The following is a 14,330-nucleotide window of genomic DNA, read 5'->3' on the forward strand; positions in this document are numbered from 1 at the left end:
GACGTGCAGCCCCGGGCAAGTCCGAGATGAGGACTGGAGCAAGGTGACATCACACCTCATTATCAGAGGAAGACTACAGAATCAAAGGCTATAGATTTGACTAGCAAACTTTGTCTGACACGTGAGAGAATGAATAGATGCTCTCCTGTATGACCATAATGACTTAGAGTTCTGCTCGATCTTCGCTTTGAGAGGGGACTAGTTTGACAAGCATTGGTGGCATCTTTTAATAAATAAACTGAGGCAAAAAAGAGGGTAGGGCCCAGACAACCACATCAATAATCAGCCAACTAGATGAGCTTAATTGGAGAACTCAAGGTAAAATATCTAATCATGGCCCTCAAGCGGGTTCTCAAGCGGGTTGAAGCATTTGGCGTATCTAAGGCTCCCTCAGATATGCCATCTCTTCGGTTCTAGGTCTAGTTGACAAAGTTTAGAGTACTTAAAGAAGAACTCCTGTAGTTATCTTTAATGTACTGTTACATGCTTTTGTGAATTGGACCAAAAACATCTAAAATGGGGATTAATTGGGAATATTCAAAGACTATTTGTAAACAATTTGTACAGATAGGACTGTGTCTTTTTCATACTTTAACTAATCAGGAATTCACCAGGTGGGGACTCACACATCCAATCGCCCCTTGTGTTGTGTTTCCGTTCATATATTTGTGATTTTGTTTTTTTTTAAAGCAACATTTTGCTACATTTTAGCGATTTTCTCAACTTTCTAGAGTGGAATCCACAAACTCAGGGATTCTTTAGAATCACCCACATATAAGTAAAAAGGGAAGCAAATTTGGCCTGAATATCAATTCATGAACAATGGTACATATGAAAATGTCTCACAGTGTCTACTCTGCTTGTACCTAATGGCCAACAAAAAAACCGTTATTTTTTAAAAATGTTGGGACATCAGAGTTGCTTTTCACACCCAAAATCGGGCCCACGGAGGTTTTGTGATGAGACCGTCCGTCCTTTTAAAACTGGTCTACGGCTTAAAGTTGCAGCATCTAAAACATAACTTTGCCTCGAAAGATCTGGTACTGGCAACAAGTTTGCTATTATATTGAACTGGGTTCTGAGACCGTACAATAGAAAGCGCTGTTTACATTTTGAATGATTTGGCCTCTGTTCTCTCACATACTTGGGATAGGATGCTGCATTGTTTAGTGCCAAATAAAAATGTAATGTGCACTGCTTGTGACTCAGGCTATACAAAACCGAAGTAATTCATTCAAAGCAGGTTTATGACACCATAAAATTATACAACTTGCATTTTCATAAAACTTTTACGCTATGTAAAAAGCTAGCATAGTTTTTACAAATGGAGCAAATATTTGCCATGCTCTAATCTGATAAAAAGAAAAGGGACACCATTACGCAAATTAAGATAAAATGTTCTGGCCCTTTCCTCTTCCAAGGAAAGGATTCTCATCGCTTTATTTGATTTCTCGGAATGACCTTCATTATTTAGGTTTCCAGAGGCGCTTGATTCCTTTTTAGTAGCATTACTGCTGTGTTGCTTTTGACTAATACATCCAATAAACTAGACTGCTACATTAATGTTTTTCTATAAATTCAGACGAGGTTTGCATCGTCATATCTCAGTGGAATAACCTTTTAATGAATTCGATTTATTTGGTTCTTCCCAATGTGTATTTAAAGTATTACATAAAATCCTTAAACTGGTTGAACATTTATCTGGAATACAGCATTAGATTTCTCAAGTGAAAATGCTGACCTGAAAAGACTCAAAGGTCGGTTCGCTCTAAAAAGCTCTACTGCCTGTTTTTCTGAGTAGAACAGGGGTTGCCACATGAACTAGTGGCTTGTTACTGGGCCTGCTGATGTCTAACACAATGTGGACATAAGAAAACATAAGTATACCTTCACGTCTGATGTAACTTTTTGCCATTATCAGAATGCTCCACCTAAACATCTGCCTGTGCATTCCAAACTATTAGTGGAATGTTCCAGCCCAATTATCCAATGGAACATATGCCTCATGTTCCACCTGGGGTGGAACATGTGCATTTTGGTACTGTGTACATCATTAACACATAGAAGTATAGTCGGATGTATCTTCGCTAGTAAGATTGGATGGGTGATCTTCAGTTTTTCCAGCAATCACGCTGGCATATCATGTTAATCATTATATGAGAAGCAGCGGGGGGATTATGGGTCAGTAGAAAGGTAAAAGAGGGCAGATTGTGAAAGGTACTTAAAAAGTCGCATTTTTTTAAATAACCATGTTTTAAGACCTTCAAAACGGAGCAAGAGTGTATGTGTGTGTGTGTTTTTGTCTATTTAAACATCTTAGGTGAAATCCAGTAGACACCTAGTCATACCCAACTGAAAACTCCTTTAGCCAATTATTTATTAAATAATACATTTATTGGGGTGATGTAACACACCAAACACCTCGCTGAATCTACGTCCCTGATTATAGCTGGGTAACTGAATTACAAGGAAGTTTTCCACAGAGGTGTTTCCATTGCAAGACTTGAGGGTATGTTTTCAGCATATAAATGGAACAAGTTAGTAAAAAAAACAGACGTTACCTTGAAAAGAAGTCTTCTGTTCGAAGAGCAAAACACCTTGCATTAAAAGCAAGTACTTACTCACAATGGCCCTCATTCCTACTCTGGCAGGCGGCGGTCGCCGCCCGCCAGGCGGGACCCGCCAATTGGCCGCTACGCGGTCAAAAGACCGCTGACGAAATTCAGACCTTCCCGCTGGGCCGGCGCCGCTAACTATGTTAGCACCCGCCGGCCCAGCGGGAAGGAGGGCTGCAACACAGGAGCCGGCTCCGAATGGAGCCGGCGGTGTTGCGGCCGTGTGATGGGTGCAGTTGCACCCGTCGCGCTTTTCACTGTCTGCTAGGCAGACAGTGAAAAGCTGGCTGGGGCCCTGTTAGGGGGCCCATGCACTGCCCATGCCAGTGCCAGTGGCATGGGCAGTGCAGGGGCCCCCTGGGGCCCCAGGACACCCGTTCCCGCAAGCCTCTTCCTGGCGGTGACAACCGCCAGAAACAGGCTGGCGGGAAGGGGGGTCAGAATCCCCATGGCAGTGCTGCTTGCAGCGCTGCCATGGCGGATTCGCCCAACCGGGGCTAAATCAGCAGGAAACCGCTGGCCCCGGTTTTCTGACCGCGGCTTTACCGCCGCGGTCAGAATGGGCGAGGAAGCACCGCCAGCCTGTTGGCGGTGCTTCCGTCATTCGTGGCCCAGAATGACCCCCAATATGTACTAAAAGCTAAGTATGTGAATGTGATGCATTATCTGACGTCTTATGTTTAAAAGAAAACATTTGTGATGTGAAATATTGTTTTAAAAAAAACACCTGCCAAATATTATCCATCATCTACATACTTTGCTAGGGGAGTTGTGTCACTATTTTTCATAAACTCCCACTTCATACTTGATATTGAACAGGACAATTCCTTCTCGCATTCCTCTTCACAAGGATTGCCATTGAAGTACTTCTTTATTACTGGTTATGTGCTAATATGTTCTTTAATGCTGCTGGTTATATGTACCATCGTAGTCTTTCTTCAATGTCACATGTTTTGTGTGCCATTAGGTTGCATCTACCTTGTTTCACATTGTCTAGCTCACTGTTGTCCTTCTCTGTCACTTTTTCTGTGCCCCATTGTGGTTCTTCTTTGTTTCTGGTTGTACGTGCTAATGTGGTCCATCCGCTGGTTGTACTACCAATGTAGACCTTCTAAGCTGCTGGTTGTACCTGACATTATGGTCCTTCTTAAATATAGTAGTTTTAGAGGAACAATATATTCAGTTTTGCTACAACAATTCCTTACACATTTATTGTGATGAATTGTAATAAATAGTTGTTCTTTTGTAATCTCACGCTGCCTAGAAAAAGCGTGCACTAATGTAGGCATGTGCTGCTCATACTTGGGGCACCTAGCAGTTCAACAGCCATTAGGTTAGGCTGTAATATGTTCACCATTGCATGTTGAATTTCTGCATGTCTGTGTTTGCATGCATTAGACCAATAAAGTCAGACATACTGGCTTCAATTCCAGAGGGCAGAAGGAAGGCATGGTGCCATTGTACAGGTATGGAAAGGAAAACCTTGGCCACACTGAGAGTGTCAGCTTATGTGAACATCGGCCTTAGTTTGGAAGAGAAAAGGGAGTCCAGGGTTCTGATCCTAGTACCTGGACAGGTAAAGAGCTGTCCTAAGGTTCCCAGGGATTCTCTGGATTCCCTCTCCAAAGGGGTCTGTGAGGGCATCAGTCGTCAAATTATCTGACACCTGCCACAGCGAAAATGTCCCTTTGAATCTTTCCCATATCCTTCCTTCACTGATAATAGCATGACCAAAGCTCATGTGATTAGCTCATTTATTTGCGGGAAATGGTTTATTTCCTTTTGAATCTCCATTTTAAAATGACCTTTCAGGGTGAAGCGCACAAGTGCTCTGGCCCTTGTTGTAATCTCTCTGTGGACTTTTAACCTCGCCCATGTCACGGCGATCAGTTTGGTTGGTTTGTGGGCTTGCCTTTTAAAATTTGCTTGATTTCATTAGTGAAAGGCATGCATATGTCATGCCTATTCCGGTGTTCAGGTCTCCTCGAGAACACCGGTAAACTACTGAAAACATATGAGGCTCCATGTTTTCTGCATGGCTTCTGGACTACTTTTTCTTTTTATTTCCTATGCAGCGCGATCTTGCTGGCCAGTAATCGAGCGCTTTGCATGACAGTGACATGTTACATGTGCAAACGTGCCACGGAATCCTAGCTATTATCTACCCTGAATAGTGGATTCTGCGCTAGAGGACGATGATCGAAGCGACATAGGTTTGAGGGGATGTCATCAATAAAAGTTGTGAGGATCAACAATATCAACAACAATCAATATTATAAATCCTCAGTCAATAACTACACCAGTTTAATAAGAATAAGTCATAGATTTATTTCCCTATATTAACAATGCTAATGTCATGAAAATAACTCTCAAGCACAAATGATAAGCATATAAGATCAATAGCCATGATTGAAGCGTCTTCTATATCTCAATTTGATTAAGACAATCAAACAAGTTATCTCTAAAAGTATCACACTTATTAATAATACAAAAACTGGTAATAATGGCAAAGTATACATTAGTTCAGCATCAAATGATTTCAAGATAAGTCATGAGCATTTCAAAGTTAGTTCCCTCACTAACCACAAATTAGCATTAACATGTTGGGCTTCATGTGAAAAGAATTTAGTAACACAAATTTAGAAAAACTCCTAACTCAATTAATAATGGATATTTTATTGATTTGCAGCAATAAAATCATAAGTTGCAGCTGGTATCTGGAAAGCAAAAGAGACATAATTCACATTTCAATGGCATACGTTATCAAGGATAAAACAAGTAGTAACAGCAGATGGCTTGCTTCAGCCTGGGGACACCATCAGTTATGTCATCAGAAGATTTGGGCCTAACGACAGCTACACCCACTCAGCCAATAAGTCTCGAACCATCAGAATCGAACCTCATCTGCTCTAGTCTGCTCTAATCAATGACCCCAGATTATTCTACCTAGGTTGTTATACTAAATTCTAATAAGCTCATGATTGGTCAGTCTATGGAGTGGTTTCATTTCAGCCAGACAACAACTAAATTGATGACCTAAAACACAACAAATCTACGCTAAGTATAACGTTTTCCTCCAAAGTATCATTGCTTCTTCCGTCTCATCTGTGTTGTTTCGTCGCCTCTCGAATATCTTGTTCTCAGGAAGAAACTTTTTCTGTTTCCATTCACTTCCATCCACGAGGAAAGACCAGATATTAGTAACATTCTCATACAATAGAGCATTTCAACTTATGCAACACTTTGTTAAGACATGACCTTGTAAGACATAACGCTGCAACCCACTAGGGGTAGCTGCGGGCACATCTACACAAACTTCAAAGACACTTTTATGAAAGCTTTGAGTCATGGAAAATAACCACAGCGTCTGAATATTATTTTGCTCAGCCAATAGCAGAAAAACGAACATTTTCAAAAGTCACTTGTTTTGCACGTTAGTTGATTACACATTTTTAGTATGAAAATCATTAATAAACATATTAGAAAATTCACACTCTCACACATGGATAAATGCACTTTTGCCGGTTACATGGATAATTGCAATTTCGTCGATACGTTTGACTGAGAGCGAACTTCTGTTTTCTTTTCTGTTCCTCCTTCATACTAATGGCGGCTGTCAGCTTGCTTCTGTGAAACAGTTTTACTTTTCATTTTCAGTTTATATGACAAGAAAAGTCCGGTTAGGAATTTACAACGCTAATAGCTGTAACTTGAGCAAATGCAAGACCCATTGCATTGCAAATGCTTGTTTATTTTAGCGTTGTTCCTTCCTGTGAATTAATTTTTTTTATTTTGCTTTGCAACCTTGAATGCATTTCTTGCCTAAAGTAAATTTTTCTCCTTGTTTTCATGTTTAGGTTTAAAGCGTGGCATTTTGGTACAGTTTTTGTAATGCTCCGCGCCAGGATTGTTTAAATTTTGCAATGCAAACCCAAAGCAAAGTGCTGTGCTGGTATTTACTATCCAAATCATGCTTTGCATTGGATAGTTTCCCAAAGTAATGCAAAGTTTCTTGCGTCAAGGTGGCGATCAACAGGTGGTACAACCACCATTGGGTTTTGATGCAAATCCTTATTTGTAGACACAGACTTGTCCTAAAGTCTTACTCATCCTCCTCCAGTAGAGAAACAATTTCTTACAGCATGCACACAGCCTTACACTATGAGGCAAGGCAGCCTAAAGTGGACCAGCACAGGGAGACTAGATATGGAGTTGATCTGCTCTCCCACTGTGTTCATAAATCTGGGTAATAGTGTTTGAATAATGCTAAGGCATATAGGGCCTCATTACAACCCTGTCTGTTGGTGTTAAGGTGGCCATAATACCACAACAGGTCGGGCGGTAATTACCGCCAAATTATGACCATGGCGTTATCTCTGATAGACAGCCAATGTACCACACCGATTGTCAGGGCGGAAATGACAGCCACCACTGCAGTAGCCACCTACAGCCAGGCAGAAGTCAATGTTTCACCCACCATATTAAGACACACGATTACGGTACCTTTTCCGGGGCAGCACCAACGATATTGAAAGCCTGGCGGAAACACTGCACAGAAGTGAAAGGACTCACCATTGGAGACATAGGAAACAACCACGCCACCACGGTGCCCGAGCTGCATGTCTTCCCCATGATTTTCTATGTGCTGCTCCACCACGAACATCAACGCCGGCGAAGATGACGACGGTGAGTACAGCCGCCTAGCACACAAGGGAGGGAGGGAGGAAAAAGAGAGTGACACACACACGCAACACCCCCCCCCACACCATACACACATTCAGCTAGATTACCAAAACATTTGTACCCTGTACCTTGGATGAATAATGCAAGGACAAAACAATTTTGAGAAAGTGAATGTAATGAGAGCACATCAAGATAAATAAGTGAGGCAAGACAAGAGATATATACATATGTACACAAAAAGGGACCCAGCCCAGTCCACAATGTACATAGTACACATAGCCACAGGCCAAAGTCCAATGTCAAACATGGCACCTGCCTCAACACAGAGAGAACACTGCAGGGGCATCTGTTGGAAACTAAGTAGGCACCTCAGGGGGCAGGGGACAGGGGGGGTACCTCACCCAGGAGATGGAAAAACACCACTGGTTCTGGAGGGGGCAACATGCCCTGTGCTTGGTCCTGGGAAGTGCAAGGCCACAATCTCTCGAGTGGGTGACTTGCCCAATTGCTGTGGAGAAGGGGGCAACATGCCCTGTGCTTCGTCCTGGGGAGTGCAAGGCCACAGTCTCTTGCGTGGGTGACTTGCTCACTTGCTCTGGAGGGGGCAACATGCCCTGTGCTTGGTCCTGGAGGGTGCAAGGCCCCAGTCTCTCTAGTGAGTGACTTGCCCACTGGTTCTGGAGGGGGCATCTTGCCCTGTGCTCTTGATCCTGGTGAGTCAGGGGTAGGTGGGTGTCTTACCTACTGGTTCTGGAGGGGGCATCGTGCCCTGTGCTCTTGATCCTGGTGAGTCTGGGGTAGGTGGGTGTCTTACCCACTGGTTTTGGAGGGGGCATTGTTCCCTGTGCTCTTGATCCTGGAGTGCAAGGTCACAGTCTCTCAGGTGGGTGTCATACCCACTGGATTTTCAGGGGGCAGGTCGCACAGCAGCCCATGGAGGCAGGATTACATACCGTCCGCCAGCGGTGATGGCTGCTCAGTGGTGGTACTGCTGCTGGTGGGGGGAGGCTCCTGCCCATCCCCTTCAACCTTGGACGGCTGCTCACTGGAGGTGGTGGTGCTGCTGGAAGGGGGAGGCTCCTGTCCATCCCCTGCAACCTCGGAAGGCTGCACAACCATGGTTGGTGGTGGGGGCTCCATCACTGTTCCTGCCCTAGGCCCCTTGCTCTTCCTGCCTGCTGGTGCAGTCTCCTTTCCTTCTTGGCAGCAACTTGGGTAGGCTCCTTTCCCTTCTTGGCAGCAGCGTGGGCAGGGTTCTTCCCCTTCTTGGCAGCAGCTTTGGCAGACTCCTTTCTCTTCTTGGCAGCCGCTTGGGCAGGCTCCTTTACCCTCAGGTCATGTGCCCTATGTCCTTTTCTAGCACGTGTGGGTGTGGTGACAACTGGGCCCGGGGAATGGGTGGCTGAGTTGCCTGGCTGGGTTCTTCCCACCCTGGCCAGATGCGCAGGATGGGGGGGGGGGGCAGGGAAGAGGTCAATGGTGGATAGCAACAGTTTTTTAGGGACACTGGGGCGAGAAGAGGGAGAAGGTTTGGGAGTGGAGAAAGAGGGAGTGGGTGTTGGAGGTGGGCTGGATGTTGTTCTGAGTTGGATGGCTGTTGGGTGTCTGAGTGCTTGCGGTTGTGTACCTTAGGAGGGGGGTACAGACACAGTGGGAGAGGAGACAGGAGACGTGTGCATGGCTGTTGTGGAGGTGTCTGCCAGTGAGGTGTTTGTTCTTCTTGGTGTGATGGTGATGCCGGTAGTGGATGGTGATGTAGTGCATGCAGGTGTGAGTGTGGATGGAACTGGGAGGGATGTGGAGGAGGAGGAGGAGGGGGAGACAGTGGAAATAGTGGATGTTGGTATGTCTGCATCTGGATGGTGTTTGTGTGAGTGCCTTTGGGATGAAGGGTGGTGCTTGTGTTTGCCTGTACCACTCGTGTGTTGTGTTGTGTGCATGCTCGTCTGCCTGTGTGCTTGGGATGGGTTGGGGTTGAGGAGAATGGGACTGGGAAGTGGAAGTTGGAGGGGGAAGGGTAGAAACAGGGACAAGGGCTGCCATCAGAGAGGAGGCCAGAGCCTGGATCGATCTCTGTTGGGCTGTTAAGCCAGTGTGTATGCCCTCCAGGAATGCATTAGTCTGTTGCATTTGGGCTGCCGGCCCCTGGATAGCATTCACAGTGGTTGACTGCCCTACGAAAATGGATCTCAGGAGGTCAACAGCCTCCTCATTCAGGGCAGCAGGGCTCTCTGGGGCAGAGCCTGAGGTGCCTGGGGCGAAGGAGATGCCCACCATCATGGGTGAGCGGGCACGGGCAACTCGATGAGGGGCTGCTGGAGGACGGTGCTGGCACAGGGCACGCTGTACCTGTAGCTGGGGTGGTCACAGAGGTGTCTGCCACCACCAGGGAGCTTCCATCGGAGGAGGTTTCTGTGTCTGAACTGTCCCCTCCAGTCTCCACCATGGTCCTCCCCTCGCCCTCTGTCCCACTGGTGCACTCAGCATCGGTGCACTCTGCCTCCTTGGTCCTGTGGGACGCAGCTCCCTCCGTCACCGGTGCATCTGTGCCTCCTCCAGATGATGCTAATGCACATAAGGACAGGATGACAAAACAAAACTGGGGGGAAGAGACAAAGGATATATTTGGTCAATGGCTGCACCAACACCAGCGTTGGCGTACACAGCACCCTCACACACAGGGAACAGGCCTATGCAATATGCCATAGCACTACCAGAGAAAAAGTTAGCATCCAAGGCATGGGGAGGGGCACACTCCACCAAATGCAGCACATCTGGGACTCACACAGCCCTGACCAGTGGTGGATGCTTACAAGCTAGGTAAAAGGATAATCCCCTCAGAACCTAACAGGGGACCTATGCTGCAATGTCAGGCCTGGCCTATGGGCACCCACTGACACACAACCCCCACCCAGATACCACCGTACCATGCGCAAGTTGTAATGATGGGCACTGTCCTCACCCCCTTGTGGCTGCTGTGATGCCCTCAAGTGCCCATCCAGCTCAGGATAGGCCACCACCAGTATGAGGGACATAAGGGGGGTCAGGGTTCGACGGGAACCCCTTCCTTGATGGGAGGCCAACCCCAGTTGGGCCTCCGCCGTCTTCTGTGCCCAGTGTCTCAGGTCCTCCCACCGTTTCCAACAGTGGGTGCTTTGCCTGCCATAGACCCCCAGAGTCTGCACGTCCTTCGCAATGGCACACCATATACCCTTCCTTTTGATGGGCGCTGACCTGCAGAGGAAATACACACAGGAAAATAGTATAAGTCAAACAGTCCTGCCTGTTACACTTATGGCCCACCATACCCCTTCACTTCACCATTTTCATACACATGGCCCGGCACACAACCAATACACCGTCCAGAGAACATCCACCAACCCCCTTACACAAGGCCTTCACACACACCACTTCATACATTCACGCCACATGCATGTTGCTCACAGTGTACACTCACCTGTTGGTCTGGAGGTCCATACAGCAGTCCGTACTGGGGTAGGACCCCATCCACCAGTCTCTCCAACTCCACCGAAGTGAAGGCAGGGGCCCTTTCCCCAGTCACACGGGCCATGGTAGGTTTCAGACTCAGGTCACAGCAGCACATGCAGTGTAGGTCCTCTCCTGTGGATGATCAGGTAGCAAGTGAGGAATATGATAGAAAATCGCGGCCACGTCCACGGTGGTGCATACCGTCACTGCCGGCGTAGATCCCCATTGGCCACTGTACCCCATAGGGCCCAATGTTACCCAGTGAGGAGTTGCACGACGGTTCCGACCGTCTCCTGCAACGGCGTACAACGTCAATGGAATTACCTCACTTCCACCTGTCCCTCCACACAGGACAGGCGGACAAGGTTTCGAGGGGGTGGGGGGCAGGCCCTGGATATTTGCTGCAGCACTGTTGAAAATTGGACATACCATACAAGTCACACTTACCCATTGCAAGTTAACAGCATGCAAAGTTCTGTTGTAGACCCACTGTTCAGTTTGTGACCGGCTCCTCACTCTTTTGCCCCATAGATTGCTACCACTGCAGTTGAATAGGAGAAGGAGACATGACCCCATATATAGACCCCTGGTGGACTTGGCAATAGTGGAGGACAGGCATATCATCCTCATCCATAGACTTGACAGGGCCCCAATCACAGAGCTGTATGCCCAATTGGAGCCTGACCTGATATCTGCTATCCGTCACCCCACTGGGATACTCCTTCTTGTGGAAGTTCTAACAGTGCTCTGTTTCCCGGCAACTGGTTCTTTCCAAGTGACAGTGGGCTTGGCAGCAGGAATGTCACAGTCAATGTTCTCAATAGTGCTGACCAGAGTGTTGTCTGCCCAGATTAAATACATGTGCAGCTACATTGGTTTCCCACTGGTTGAAGATTTGGCCACAGTGAAGGCCGAGTTCTTTGCAATGGGACATATCCCCAACATAATTGGGGGCGATTGATGGAACACATATTGCATTTGCCTCCCCCTCGTCAAAATGAACAGCTGTTCAGAAATCGTAGGAGTTTCCACTCTATGAATCTACAGATGGTGTGCTTGGCGGACCAGTACATCTCCCACGTCAATGCTAAGTATCCTGGGTTGGTGCATGATGCCTTTATCCTGAGGAATAGCAGCATCCCAAATGTGATGGGCCAACTACAGAAGAACAGGGTGTGGCTAATAGGTGAGGCCTGGTCCCAACGAAGTATATGTTGGTGTCTGGGTATGGTGTGGGCCAATGTTATCCCTCAATATTTGCAGGTGACTCTGGTTACCCAAACCTATCCTGGATGCTGACCCCTGTGAGGAATGCCAGGACAAGGGCAGAAGAACGTTATAATGAGGCACATGGGCGAACCAGAAGGATAATAGAAAGGACCTTTGGCCTCCTGAAGGCCAGGTTCAGGTGCCTCCATCTAACAGGTGGATCCCTGTGCAACTCACCCAAGAAAGTCTGCCAGATAATAGTGGCATGCTGCATGTTGTACAACCTTGCCATGAGACGCCATGTGCATTTTCTGCAGGAGGAGTAGGCTGGAGATGCCCGTGTGGCAGCAGTGGACCCTGTGGACAGTGAGGATGAGGAGGAAGAGGATGAGGATGAGGACAACAGAACATCAGTCATCAGACAGTACGTCCAATGACACACAGGTAAGACTGTTATTTCACATTTCAATGACATTTTGGGGAATTTCTGTGACATTGGCATGCTGTTATTGCCCACTTCTATGCCCACTTACTTTACCTTTTGGCAATTAATTTTACAGATGTTGGTGACCTCACAAATGCTCCTTGTGTGATCACTCCAGCCAGCTACAGGCCATACACCTATGCTCATTTTCTGTACAGTTGAATTGCAATGTCTGTACCTGTTGCAATAAATACATACTTTAAAAATTTGACATACTCCATACTTCTTTTTTTTCCAAGGGTGTTTATTGAAGTGCTAAAATATGGAGGGGCAAGTGCAATGGGATGGTGTGATGATGGAGGAAAGTCCATGGTATAGTTCCAGTCCATTTGAAGCACAGGTCAATTGTCCAAGGGGACATAGGAAGGGGAGCATGGCAGTTCAAGGTGGACAGGGTATCAGAGTGAGACACAAGGGTGAAAATCAGGAGAGTCTCATTTCCTTGCGGGGTCTTGGCAAGTGTCTTTGGCTTCTGTCTGGATCGCAGGGAACATTTGCGGGGTGGTTCACTTCTGCGTGGGGGGGTGCTGGTGGCCTGGTGGTCTGTAGTGGGGCCTATTGGCCACCAGCGGCAGCAGAGGTGGAAGGCTGTTCAGACATCTGGCTAGGGCAGGGGCCCGCTGGTGTGAGACTGCCTCCCTCATAATGTTGGCCATGTCTTCCAGCACCCATGCAATGGAGACCAGGGTGTTGTCAATGGCCTGCAAGTCCTCCCTGATCCCCTTATACTGTACCTCTTTGTCACAGTGCCCTTTCCTCGGGATCTGCATGCTGCTGAACAAAAGGCCCACCTCCCGGCGTCACCAACTCAGAAAGCTAATATAGAACAGAGTTATGATGAAGCCAAGCAGGGGGAAGGGAATTAGGGTAGGGAACTGCAGGGAGAGAGATCTGAAAAGAAAAGGTTAGAACAAATATGCATATACTCATTGATAACAGTATAATTCACCAATAGACTCTTGAATAAAGGCGTCTCCGTGATATCAGATTAAGACCCTTTGTGAATTGGGCGTAACCCCTTCTTTGAATCATGGAACAAAAACAAACTGCAACCTCTGAACCTAGAGATGGCAAGAGTTTTGGACTATGGACATACTCTGATTACCAATCATGTAATCACTATACATTCATAAACATAAACATTTGATCTCAGCCTAGGAATTCTCAAAGACTTAAATATGTATCTCACATATTTTCAAAGACTTAAATATGTATCTCACATATTATGCTTCCCAAAAAACAATGAACTATAATATGCTTATCTCCGAAACATTTTCACATTGACTTCCCAGGCCTGAAAGTTTGAATCATTGAACTTGAATCGCTTTGTTCGTTGGGTAGAAGCACCTTGCTTGTTATACATGAAGCACTTTGATTGCCATGCCAAGGACGCTTTACTCATGTGGACTGAAGCGCTTTGATTGCCGTGCCAAGGGCGCTTTACTCATGTGGACTGAAGCGCTTTGATTGCGGTGCCAAGGGCGCTTTACTCATCTGGACTGAAGCGCTTTGATTGCCGTGCCAAGGGCGCTTTACTCATGTGGACTGAAGCGCTTTGATTACCGTGCCAAGGGCGCTTTACTCATGTGGACTGAAGCGCTTTGAATACCGTGCCAAGGGCACTTTACAAGTGTGGCCTGAAGTGCTTTGCTTGTTGTGCTAAGTGGCGCTTTACTCTTTGAACTGGAAACGCTTTGCTCGTTGTGCTAGGGGGCGCTTTACTTCTGGAAGCAACAACCCCCTTCAAGATTGGGGTCATCGAGACCTTACCGCTACGAGTACGACCTACTCGTATTTGAATTCACCATGGAAACAAGGAACCTCCAATTTACTGTCAAGCTACCATGCAG

The sequence above is a fragment of the Pleurodeles waltl genome, chromosome 11 (genome assembly GCF_031143425.1).
Source record: "Pleurodeles waltl isolate 20211129_DDA chromosome 11, aPleWal1.hap1.20221129, whole genome shotgun sequence".
Taxonomy (NCBI): Eukaryota; Metazoa; Chordata; class Amphibia; order Caudata; family Salamandridae; genus Pleurodeles; species Pleurodeles waltl.